At 36.1% G+C, this 12,722-nt stretch overlaps 1 non-coding gene across 1 annotated transcript; it reads left to right on the top strand.

Annotated features, from left to right (window-relative positions):
• Nucleotides 1-719: 719 nt before the first annotated feature.
• Nucleotides 720-821, top strand: LOC122096945. The gene has a single exon (XR_006145444.1). It is a non-coding gene; the product is annotated as a U6 spliceosomal RNA (small nuclear RNA).
• The last annotated feature ends 11,901 nt before the right edge of the window (nt 822-12,722 follow it).

Here is a 12,722-nt window from a genome sequence, read left to right as displayed (position 1 = left end):
TTCTTTACACAAACACTTTGCAACTTCTTATTAGTAAAGTTTCTATAAACTCTGAAATGTACATATTTAGTAGTATGTACCATGAATCTTAAATGCTTTATGAAAAAGTTTTACAACCTGCTAAATAGTCTTAATTTTGGCATATATGAGCAAATTCCCAAAATTAAACATATTTAAAACATTAAAACTTTTAACAAACCTTAACACTTTCTATAGTGTTCATAATGGCAGGTTCCTTGTACAGAATAATTGAATTCCTCCTCCTACACATCTGTTGAACAACAAATATCTGGTATTATTTTGTTTTTGACATGTCAAACTTGACTTTATTCTTAAATGTGTTCTTTTGTAAGAAATACATGGTTCTAAAATTTCACGACAATTCTTTTTTTTTTTTTTTTTTTTTTTGTCAGTTGTGGGGCTTGAACTCTGGGCCTGGGCGCTGTCCCTCAGCTCTTCAGCTCAAGGCGAGCGCTCTACCACTTGAGCTACAGCGCCACTTCCGGTTTTCTGGTGGTTTATTGGAGATAGGAGTCTCACGGTCTCTCCTGCCCGGGCTGGCTTTGAACCGCGATCCTCAGATCTCAGCCTCCTGAGTAGCTAGGGTTACAGACGTGAGCCACCAGCGCCCGGCTTCACGACAATTCTTTTGAATTTAATTTTTGTGTAATTGTCTAGTTTAAGAAAATCAATTACACTTTATGTATAAAAAATGTTCTGTGCTCAATTCAGTAGCACATACACTAACATTGGAACAATAAAGAGAAGAATAGCCCCTGACTGAGGATGACACTCAACTTCGTGAAGCATTCTAGATTTTTAAAAGAACAGATGCTGGAGGGGATGTGGACAGAAGGGAACCTTAATGCATTGTTGTTGGGAGTTTAAACTTGTTCGAATACTTTGGAAAGTAGTATGGCGGTTCCTCAAATGACTACAATAGAGCGCCCCTAAGTCCCAGCAATCCCATTTTGATCACAAACAAGACCATACTAAAACTACCAGCAAAACTATGTTCATTGCAGCATTATTTACCAAAGCTAAGATACAGAACAGAACCCGAGGCCCCACAGTAAACGAATGGATCAAGAAAATGTGTGTGTGTGTGTGTGTGTGTGTGTGTGTGTGTGTGTGTGTGTGTGTGTGTGTGTGTGTGTGTGTGTACTGGAATTCTATGCCTCCATCAGAAAGAATGACATCACCCAGTTTGTTAGGAAATGGAAAGACATGGAAAAAATTATATTAAGTGAATTAAGCCAGGCCCAAAGAAGTGAAGTAAGCCAGGCCCAAAGAAAGATAGGTCCCATGGTTTCCTTAATTGCAATAACTAGTATGTGTCTGCTACAAGCAGAAAACACCATATAAGTTGATGTTAGGCAAAATGAACCCCAAGATAAGGATTCAAATGGTTTTTATTTCTTGCGATTGTTTCTAAGATATTTATAAGATGAATTCTTTGTTGCTCTGTATGTTCCTCCTGCAAGCTAAAGCCCCTGTTTTCACTGTATTTGATGTTGGTATACTTTGTGCAGTGGAAGGGAAACACAAATCGTTTAAAAAGGGATGCAGGTGGACCCATTGCAACAATGAGATGAACAAGTCGTTATGTCAAAAAATGATTTTGCCGGGTGTTGAGGGATGTGGACAGTGGGGGGTGGTTGGGGGGGAGGGGTTGGTAGGTGTGGGGGGTGGGAGATGGGCAGGGATGGGAAGGGGAAACAAAGGAGGAGCAAGTGGACCCATTGCAACAATGAGATGTACAAGTTATTATGTCAAAAAATGAACTTTACTACTTTGGGGGGAGGAGGACAGGGTGGGGAAAGTGGGGGAGTGTGGGAAGGGATGGGAAGGGGAAACAAAGGGGAGGCAACAATGCTTGATAAGAAATCTTGCGCATTTAATTGTAACTCCTCTGTCATATTCTCACAATAAAAAAAAATGTACTCAATAACTCACGCATGTAATTGTAACCCCTCTGTATGGCATTTTCACAATATAAAAAAAAGAAACATAGGTCCTGTGGTATCCCTTATTTGCAAAAACTAATGCATATCCGGGATAAGCAAAGAAGGTATGGTAAGGCAGAAAAAAGGAGTAGGCAACAATGCTTGATAAGAAATGTACTCATTACATTTTCCATGTAATTGTAACTCCTCTGTATGGTATTTTCACAATTTAAAAAAAAAAGGTCAAAAGCATGTGCATATGACTAGATAAGATGATGTTAAGGTAAATGAACCCCATGATAAGGACAAAAGTGGTGTTTTACTTCTTCCTGTGGTTTCTAATATATTTATAATGTACGATGTGATTTTTTATATATGCATCCCCCACAGTTAAACCCCTGTTTTCACTGTATCTGATGTTGGTGCACCTCCATCTTGTATATACACTTCTCTAATTTGGGGATGGAAAGGGAAAAAACAAAATGGTTAAATAAGGATACAATATGACCCATTGCAACAATGTGACACACAAGACAGCATGTTGAAAAACGAACTTTACAATTTAGGAGGGTGGGGGAGGGGAGTGTACTTGTGGAGGTGGGAGGGAAGGGATGGCGGGGGAAAACAAAGGAGGAGGTAACAATGCTTGATAGGAAATGAACTATTACTTTTTCATGTAACTGTAACCACTCTGTACAGTACTTTTACAATAAAAAATATAAAAATGTTATGGGATGGAAGAGAATATTTCCCCTATTTTACCCATATAATATCATTAACAAAGGAATTAATGCAAAACACTGATATGCAGATATTTTGAATAAATGTGTTTGTGTATGTGCGTGTGTGTGCATGCCTGCGCATTTTGGTTCTCAGAGTTTGAATTCAGTGCATCAAGGTCCCGCTAGGCCATTCCTCTCTAGATTGATGAGCTACTATATAAGCTACATCTCCATTCTTGGCTCTTTGCTAGTTCATTAATTTTTTTTAATATTTTTATTATTTTTTTATTGTGAACATACTGTACAGAGGGGTTACAATTACATGGGCAAGATAATGAGTACATTTCTTATCAAGCATTGCAGGCTCCTCCTTTGTTTACCCTTCACATCCCTTCCCAGCCTCCCCTCGCCCCCCCACCCCATCCTCCCCCCCACACCAAAGTTGTAAAGTTCATTTTCAACATGACAACTTGTACTTCTCATTGTTGCAACGTGTCCACCTGTATCCTTAAACGACTTGTTTTTCCCCTTCTCCTCCACAAATTATACCGACATCAAATATAGTGAAAGCAGGGGTTATACTGTGGGGGGGGGGGGATATACAAAGCAACAAAGAAATAATTTTATAAATGCGTTAGAAAAAAATTCATGAAAGAAAAAAACATTTAAATACATATGTTAAGGGTTCATTTTCCTAACATCACATTATCTGACCTTTTCTGTTTGACTCATACATATACTAGATATTGCAAATAAGGGAAACCATGGGACCTATGTTTCTTTGGGCTTGGCTTACTTCACTTAATATAATTTTTTCCAAATCTTTCCATTTCCTAACAAATGGGGCAATGTCATTCTTTCTGATGGAGGCATAGAATTCCATTGTAATTTTTTAAAAATAATCTCATGAATATTTTTTGTCCTGATTGGCTTCCAAAGGTTATCCACAGATCTCAGGTTCCTGAGCAGATACCCGCGTAGACAGGATTACAGGTGTGACCAACCAGCACAAGGCTTTCAGAATAATTTAAAAAGTAGAAGAAAATTTACTTCATGGAGGCTTGTTTATCATCTCCCGCTTTTAAAGCATTTTGGAGTGATTATATGTGAATTTATTTCATTTTTGGATTCTTAAAAGACAGTAAGTGATGGTATTTAAACGTTTTAATCTTTTTTTTTAATTGGTCATGCGGCATGAACTCTGGGCTTGGGTGCTCTCCCTGTGCCTTTCAGCTGAAGGTGAGTGCTCTACCCCTTGAGCCACAGTGCCACTTCTGCTTTCCTAGTAGTTTATTGGAGATAAGAGTCTCACAGACTTTCCAGCCTGGGCTTGCTTTGAAGCGCATTCCTCAGATCTCAGCTTCCTCTGTAGCCAGGATTATAGGTGTGAGCCACCAGCTACCGTCTAGTTTTAGTACTTTTTTTAAAATATTTTTTGGGGGTCTGTTCGTGGGGCCTTAACTCTGGGCCTGGGCACTGTCCCTCAGCTCTTCAGCTCAAGGCTAGTGCTCTACCACTTGAGCCACAGCGCCACTTCCGCCTTTTTTCTTTTTTGCTTATGTGGTGCTGAGGAATCGAACGCAGGGCCTCATGCATGCAAGGCAAGCGCTCTACCACTGAGCTACCTTCCCAGCCCTTTGGTACTTTTTAAAATGTATACTGGAACTGTGGAACACAAGAAATTTGTCTCTCTTTAGACCTCAATTTATGAGCTCAGCTCTGAGCATGATAACCCAATGTCACCAACACTTTGTTGAAGACAAAATGTGACAGAAAACAATTACCGTGGGCAATAATTGCTATGCTATTATTTCTTGGACAGCATGAATATTGAGTTGAGAGAGTAAGGGAATGGAGAGGATTTTACCTACTTTTTTATTGCTTACTTTTTGAAATTTTGAATCATTTCCTTCCCCACTGTGTGTCTTTGGTCCATGCACTTAGTGCCTTTAATTACAATATTTCCTAACACTAAAATGGTAATAATATTAGAATTATAGCAAATATTTTCTTAAGAATTAAGAGAAAAAAAACTTGCGAAATACTTAACATAAACTTCTAGGAATAACAATTACAATTACATGGGCAAGATAATGAGTATATTTCTTATCAAGCATTGTTGCCTCCTTCTTTGCTTCTTGTTCCTATCCCTTCCCATCTCCTCCCACACTCCCCATCCCACCAACTCTCCCCCCCTACCAAAGATGTAAAGTTCATTTTTCGACATAAGGACTTGTACATCTCATTATTACAATGAGTCCACCTGCATCCCTATTTAAATGATTTTTGTTCCCTTCCCCTCCAAAAGTTATACCAACAACAAATACAGTGAAAGCATGGGTTATACCATGGGGGATGGACATACAAATCAACAAAGAAATCATCTTATAAATGTTTGAAACAATTGCAATAAAGGAAAAAAAACAGTTGAATCTTTATCTTGGGGTTCATTTCACCTAACATCAACTTATCTGACCTTTTCTGCTTGTCTCAGACATATACTAGTTTTTGCAAATAAGAGGAACCATGGGACCTATTACCTATGTTTTTTTGGGCCTGGCTTAATTCACTTAATATAATTTTTTCTAAGTCTTTCCATTTCCTAACAAATGGGGCAATGTCATTCTTTCTGATGGAGGCATAGAATTCCATTTTATATATATCACATTTTCTTCATCCTTTTATCTAGTGAGGGACATCTGGGTTTGTTTCATATTTTAGCCATGATAAATAATGCTTCAATAAACATAGTTGTGCTGGTAATGGACAAGAGTCTCATATCTAAAATATACCTGGAACTCAAAAAAATTAAATCCCCAACGACAAATCCTCAAACAAACAACTGCCCAATAAATAAGTGAGCTAAAGACTTAGAAACTTTTCTGAAGAGGAAAAAAGTATGGCCAATAGACACATGAAGAAATGCTCAACCTCTCTAGCCATAAAAGAAATGCAAATCAAAACAACATTGAGATACCATATCACCCCAGTTAGAATGGCTATAGTCATGAACTCTAAAAACAACAGATGCTGGTGGGGATGTGGACAGAATGGAACCTTAATGCATTATTGTTGGGAGTGTAAACTTGTTCAACAACTTTGGAAAGTAGTATGGAGTTTCCTCCAAAGACTCCACATAGAGCTCCTCTATGATCCAACAATACCACTTTGGGGCATTTACCCAAATGATCACAAACTAGCCAGCAGTTTTTTTTTTAAAATATTAAATAGAATGCAATCAGTATTACAAAAGCCATTACATGTAATGAGAAACCAGAAGGCATGTTCTCTATTGACCATGCTCTGCTTCAAAGTCAGCCAGGTGGATAACTTCTCATGCTGTAAATCAAACTGATTTTATTATGTCTTGACAGTATAAAAACATCAGGGACAGAATAATGAAGGAATGTTGTAGACTGAAGTGAAGTCCATATGAAAATGTGCAAAACTGATGAAAACATAAAAGTCTCTGAGTAGTATATTGTGTTTTACATCATTTAAGTTAAATTTCAAAAATAGGGAAGACCTAGAGGAATGAATTCTCTTTTTTATAGTCAATCAAAGGTCCTTAGAAGATTGAATTCTTTCCTTATTCTTGTAGAGGCATTATCAGATGAGAGGAACTCTATTGTTTTTGTGCTTCTTTCCATTTATACTTCAGTTTGAAATCTGAACTACATGAGACTGAAAGAAACCTAGAAAAATTAGACATGCAGGCTTTGGAAAGAGCCATGAACGAAAAATAAATAAAATACATATAGCCTTGTAAAAGGTCTAACTAAATTTATTTATATAGTCTTAAGTGTAAACAAAAAATGATTTAAACAATATAATATTATTGAAAATTGAAAAATGTTAGGAGTTGCTTAATTTTTTTCTTTCTACTATATTGAATTAAGTATTGATTTTGTATAGAGAGATTAAAGATGAGATTAACACGAAACGATTAAAAATGGACAAAAGTTCTGAATAGACATGTTTCCAAAAAGTCCTGAAAAGCGCCAGTGTGTTTACAAAGTTGTGCTTAATACCACTTCTATGCTAGACTAATGCTTTGTGAACAGAAGTCATTATAGAAATGCAATTGAAAATTACTATGATACTACTTCAGAACTATAATAACTCTTATCAAAAAAAATCAAAGGAACCAGGTGTGGTGAAAAGGCTTATAATTCCAAGCATTTAGCAGTTTGGAGTAAGAGGATTTGCGTCTAAGGCCAGTCTGGGGTTCTGCACATTGTAAAAACCTGCCCTTAAAAAACTCAAAATGTAATAATGTTGGTGAGAGCGTGAGAAAAGGAAATTTTCTACACTCTTGGTCAATATACAGGTTAGTATTCTCATTGTAGAAAGTAATTTGCAGTTTTCTAAAGAAATGCAAAGTTGAAATACCATCTGACACAACAATCATTTGATTATTTCTCTCTGGGTAACTCGAAAATATATCTGTAGTTGTTTGTTATTCACATTGTTCACAACAGCCGCCCAGATATAAATAGAAGTTAAGTGTTCAACAACAGACTAATAAAGCAACTGTGTGCATGCACAAATATATTTTTCTGTTTCATCTTTAAAATAGCAAGAGATTTCTCCAATTAGGCATAACTTACAATGACCTGAAAGATGTACTCTAAATGAAGAAAAATGTTGTCTTCTGATATTTGTAAAACTACACACACACACACACACACACACAAACACATACACACACACACACACCAAACTCAATCATTATGAGAGAAATTTTTTTTAAAGTAAAGCAAACTGGAATTGCTGGGGCATTTAGGTCACAATGTAGAAGATAGTAAATATACAGGATGACCAAGTATACAATTTTAATGTACAACATGAGGATACAGAGGACAACACTGGCCTAAGATAGGAATGAAATTAAATGAGTAGGAGTTGTTCTTCCTAGTAGGGGCTGCTCTTTTAGATGTTCTTCCTTCAGTAATCGATGACATGAACGTAATTCTTTAAATATACCTGCCTGTTTGCAGAAATAACAAACAAGGTAGCAATAATGTTGTATGCTCAACATAGAACAAAATGTCAAATTTAAATACATGAGATTATCCTAGATGTAAACTAATAATTCCAAATAAGGGAAACCATGGGACCTATGTTTCTTTAAGTCTGGCTTACATAACTTAATATGATTTTTTCCCAAGATCTTCCATATCGCTACAAATGAGGTGGTATCATTCTTTCTGATGGAAGCATAGTATTCAATGTGTGTGTGTGTGTGTGTGTGTGTGTGTGTGTGTGTGTGTGTGACATTCTCTTGATCCTTGATCTACTGAGGAGCATCTGGGTTGATTCCTTATCCTAGCTATGATAAATAATACTGTGATAAACATAATTGTTCTAGTAACTTTAGTGTGATCTTGTTTGTGATCACTTGGGTAAATGCCAAGAAGTGGAATTACTGTGTAATAGGGGAGCATTATTGTGTACATCAAGGATAATCTTAGTAGATGAGAAGAATAGCTCAATAGCTATGTACATATGAGGGTGTATGGTGATTCCAAGGGAAATGATCTCCAAGATATGTTATTTCTTGTTGTTCTAAATGTAATATGTGATTTCTTTTTATCCTTTTGTGTTTTCCACACCTATGGCTTATCCTCTGTAGTAACTGTATTTGATTTTGATACCCTGGATATTGTAAACATGTTGATCCGAACTAGTTAAGGGAAAGGGAAAAAGCAAAATGGTGAGACAAAGGACAAAAGGGGGAACTTATGCAACAGTGATACTCACAAGACAATACGTTGGAAATAGTCTTGGGGGGGCATTGGGATGGAAGAGGGAGAAAAATGGGGGAAGGGATAACAAGTTATAAAAGAAATGAATTCATTATCTTACTTATGTAACTATGACCCCTCTGTACATTAACTTGACAATAAAATTTAAATATAAAATATAAAATACATGATAGCAAGCAGCAATACAGGACATGTGAGTGGGGAAATACTGTACTATACAAAGAAGAGTAAAACAGCTGTGAAGAGCAGTAATTTGACTTTAACATAGGAAGTAATAAACTAGCATGCAGATTTTCAGCCTCATGTCAGTCACTAAAAAGGGAAAATAAAATGTACAATCAGTAAACCAATAGAGATAAAATAGAAAACTAAACAATTAAGGTAAACAGATGACTTGGACCAAGAATAAAAAATGACACAATTAGTAAACAAATAACAAGCTGGTAAGTTATAAAATATTACTAATAATTCTAGTAATGTTTTCTTAACCTCACAACTTGTTGGAACTATACTTCAAATCACAGTTTAATAGTATATCGTTTTAAAATTAGGTTACTTCTTATTGATTTCTTAATATTGAATGTTTAATATATAATTTTAATTTCAGTAGCTATAGAAAAGAAAGTGAAACTAAGTTTAATAATATATAGCATGAATTGTAAAATTGAGAAGCATTAGAATTTAAATGAATAACATCATTATTGTTTCATTTCTGTGAATTAATGTAATAATTCAAAGTGTTTTCTACTTCGCACTCATCTTACCATCAAATAATAAATTATTGCACATGACTTGGTATTAGGTGGAAGGGTTCAGCACTGTGGTAATATTCACACCACACAGTACAGCAGAGTTTGACTCCTCTCATCTAGCTTAAATTGTGGAAATTTGATTTCTACATGCATGTTAAATTCTTGCCAAGGTGACATCTATAAAATTATAAACAATTATGTATATGAAGAGTGTTTCCGATGATACTTAAAAGTCACATTCATTAATTAAATTTTATTTATTTGGTAGAAACCAAATAAATATTTATAGAGAGACTGAATTTCTGAGTTGAGGATTATTTTATATCCCTGCCATTGTTTCTATAGTTGGACTTAATTTTCCATAAAGGGATAAGTGTATTTTATTGGATATGTGAAGGTAAACTGAATGTTTATTCTATCAATATTTTGCCACTTGTTTAATCCCAAGTTTAAATTATCCATGTGTTTGAAGTAATGAAAATAACAACAGATATAAAAAAGATAAATCAGTGTGTAGTAGATAAGTATTTTCACCTTTATTTTGATAGTTGGTCCTCTTTTACACTACAGAATATTATAAGGAAAATGTGCTCAAGGCTGACCACAACTGCAGAATATTATGGTTTGGTCTATCATAAGAGAAGGAAGGAAGGGGTACCTTCCTTCCAAAAGTCTGCTCCCAGGGATGTGATCTGTTTTATGTTGGTGACTTGGAAATGAACATTTTTTACAGTCAACCTTGAAAAGCCATCTTGACAGACCATTTATTAAGTGGTTACATTGGATTATCCATGGCTTTGCAAGGATGCCGGATTGCCTCATTTTGAGACAATTAAAACAGGAATTTATTCAGCTGTTCTTTGTATCTTTAGGAAAAAACCCATTGACTACAGGCCTGGGGATCAAAGGGGTCCAGAGAAGCTACTACCGTGAATAGTAATCCTAGGCCTCTAAAAACAAAACAAAACAAAACTCCAGCAAGAACAGCAACTCGGGGCAACTATCACAGCCTACATGAAGTCAGGCAAAATACGGAAGCTGAGAGTCATTTATCTGATAACTAATATATTTTTATGAGGCAGACTGAAATAGGTCTTCAGAGAGAGGGTCAAAAGACTGATCAGAGAGACTAAAATTGGTCACAAGAAGATTGGAAAATACAATTCCTTGTACAGCAAATAAATCTTAGAAAGCCTGTGCATATAAGAACAAGACAGCAGACCAAATCCCAGATATGCGCATTCTCTTAGAGGTCAGCTTAATGAATTATCAATGGAAATCTTTGCATTCTTAAATATTTGACCACATGTAGGAGAAGGCCAATTGCTGAAGAGAAAGAAAACGTCATCACTCAGTTACGAGGTCCAATATCACATTAGGAAGGAATCAAGCACAGATTTGTAATAAAAAGAGAAAAAATATTCCAAATGAGGGTTTCATTTGTTTTGATGTAACAGTTGCTGATTTATGTGCTAGCAAATACCATACAATTGATCCATTCCCACAGCTGAGTTGATATTTACTGCAGTATTCCCACATGAAGGAAAAGAGAAAATTTACAAATGTCTGATGAAATGAGTTGAGGGTGAAGTGTTCTAATAGTGATATCTGAGGTTTAGACATAGATGAAGAGGGGGATTTTCTTTTTTAAAAATCCCCCATTTTTAGCCTGGTGCCAGAGGCTCACAGCTGTAATCCTAGCTACTCAGGAAGCTGAGAACTGAGGACTGCTTTTCAAAGCCAGCCTGGCAGGAAAGTCCCTGAGACTCTTATCTCCATTTGAGTTGAAGAGCTCAGAGACAGTACACAAGCCCAGATTTAAAGCCCCTCGACCAAGACCAAAAAAAATCTCCCTTTTGTTGGACTGCCTACATCTTTTCCTAACATTCAACAAAGAAGCCATTTTATCACCCACAACATTTAAATCCTGTCCTAGCTACTGCAAATAGAATGGTTTGTTATCTTATGTCAAAAAGTTCATATTTTCGGGATCCAATACCAGCAGTGGTAACATTTTTTTCCAGTCCTTGAACTCTGGGCCCGGGCCCTGAACATGGTTATGCTTGTAGCGTTAATGTGAGCTTGTTTATTTATTGGATTACTGCCCATGAGGGGAATTAAGGGGTCATAAGAGAGATCTATGTTTAGTCTTTTGAGGAAACTCCATACTGCATTCCAGAGGAGTGGAACAAGTTTAACTTCCCACCAACAGTGTAATAGAATTCCCAATTGGAGACGGGTGCTTGTGGCTCACGCTTGTAATCCTTATTACTCAGGAGGCTGAGATCTGAGGATCATGGTTCAAAGCCAGCCCAGGGAGGTTACCAATTGGCTACACCCACGGCAGCATTTGCTATTATTAGTTTTCTTGATAATGGCCATTCTAACTGGGAAGGGGTAGAATCTGTCTTTTTTACTTGTAGATTTGTAGGCACCTTCTAGCTACCATAAATGAATGAATCCATGAAACCTGTATTTTTCTGCGTCTGCATTCCTTTCTCTTAGCATAATTTTGCCAAGCCTTTCATTTTCCTTAAGACTGGTGAAAAGTCATCCTTTCTAATGGGTGAATAGAATTCCATTGTGTGTGTGTGTGTGTGTGTGTGTGTAAGATGACTATAGGCCCATGAGTTCATTTCTAAGCCTACTTTTTCATCTGTAATTCTCTAATTTCATATTAAATTTGGATTGCTTTCTCTACTGCATTGAAGAATATTGTTGGGATTTTGATGGGTAGTGCATTGTCAATTGTTTGGGGGCAGAAGTGCAGTTTTCACAATGTTATTTGTGAAAGCATTGAAAGATTTTGCATTTCCTTGAATCTCCTTCAGTTTCCCTTTTTATATTTTTAAATTTTCACAGTAGAGGTCCTTCACATTTTTGGTTAAATTAATTCCTAGTTTTGTTGTTGTTGTTGTTTTGTTTTGTTTAGATTTGAGTTGATTTTGAGGCTAATACATATGAGGTTATTTTTTGGATTTCAACCTGGATGTTCCCATTGTTGGTAACAAAGAAAGACTACTGATTCTTGTGGGTTTTATACCCTTGCTACATTACTAAAGGTTAGCAACACCTTTACTAACTTGAGGAAGGTAGGTATAGGGTCTCTAAATACAGGATCATTTCATCTGTACAAAGGGATCATTTTACTTCTTCCTTATTTGGATCCCCGTTATGTTTTTCTCTTGCCTATTGCTCTTGCTAGAATGTCCACTACTATATGGAAGAGTAGTAGAGAGAGTGGACATCCTTGTTTCATTCCAGATTTTATTTTATTATTTTTTGAGTTTGCAAAATCTGGTTTAATTCAAACTGAGGAGCACATTGTGAAAATACATATGCATAAAATCTAATAAATGCTAGATAAATAACATATTACTTTACAATAGAATAACCACAAATTTGAAGGCTCAAATTGAGTCTGTCAGTTGTAAATACAATTTTATATTTGGCTCAAATGGCTGCTGAATTTCAAATGGTGCCAAGTTCCTCCAAAACACCTCTTGACCCCCTCAGCCTTGGGCAGAGTTTCAC

Source organism: Dipodomys spectabilis, unplaced genomic scaffold, assembly GCF_019054845.1.
Source record: "Dipodomys spectabilis isolate Male_0828 unplaced genomic scaffold, ASM1905484v1 ptg000404l, whole genome shotgun sequence".
NCBI classification, from domain to species: domain Eukaryota; kingdom Metazoa; phylum Chordata; class Mammalia; order Rodentia; family Heteromyidae; genus Dipodomys; species Dipodomys spectabilis.
This window is presented reverse-complemented; position numbering and strand designations above follow the sequence as displayed.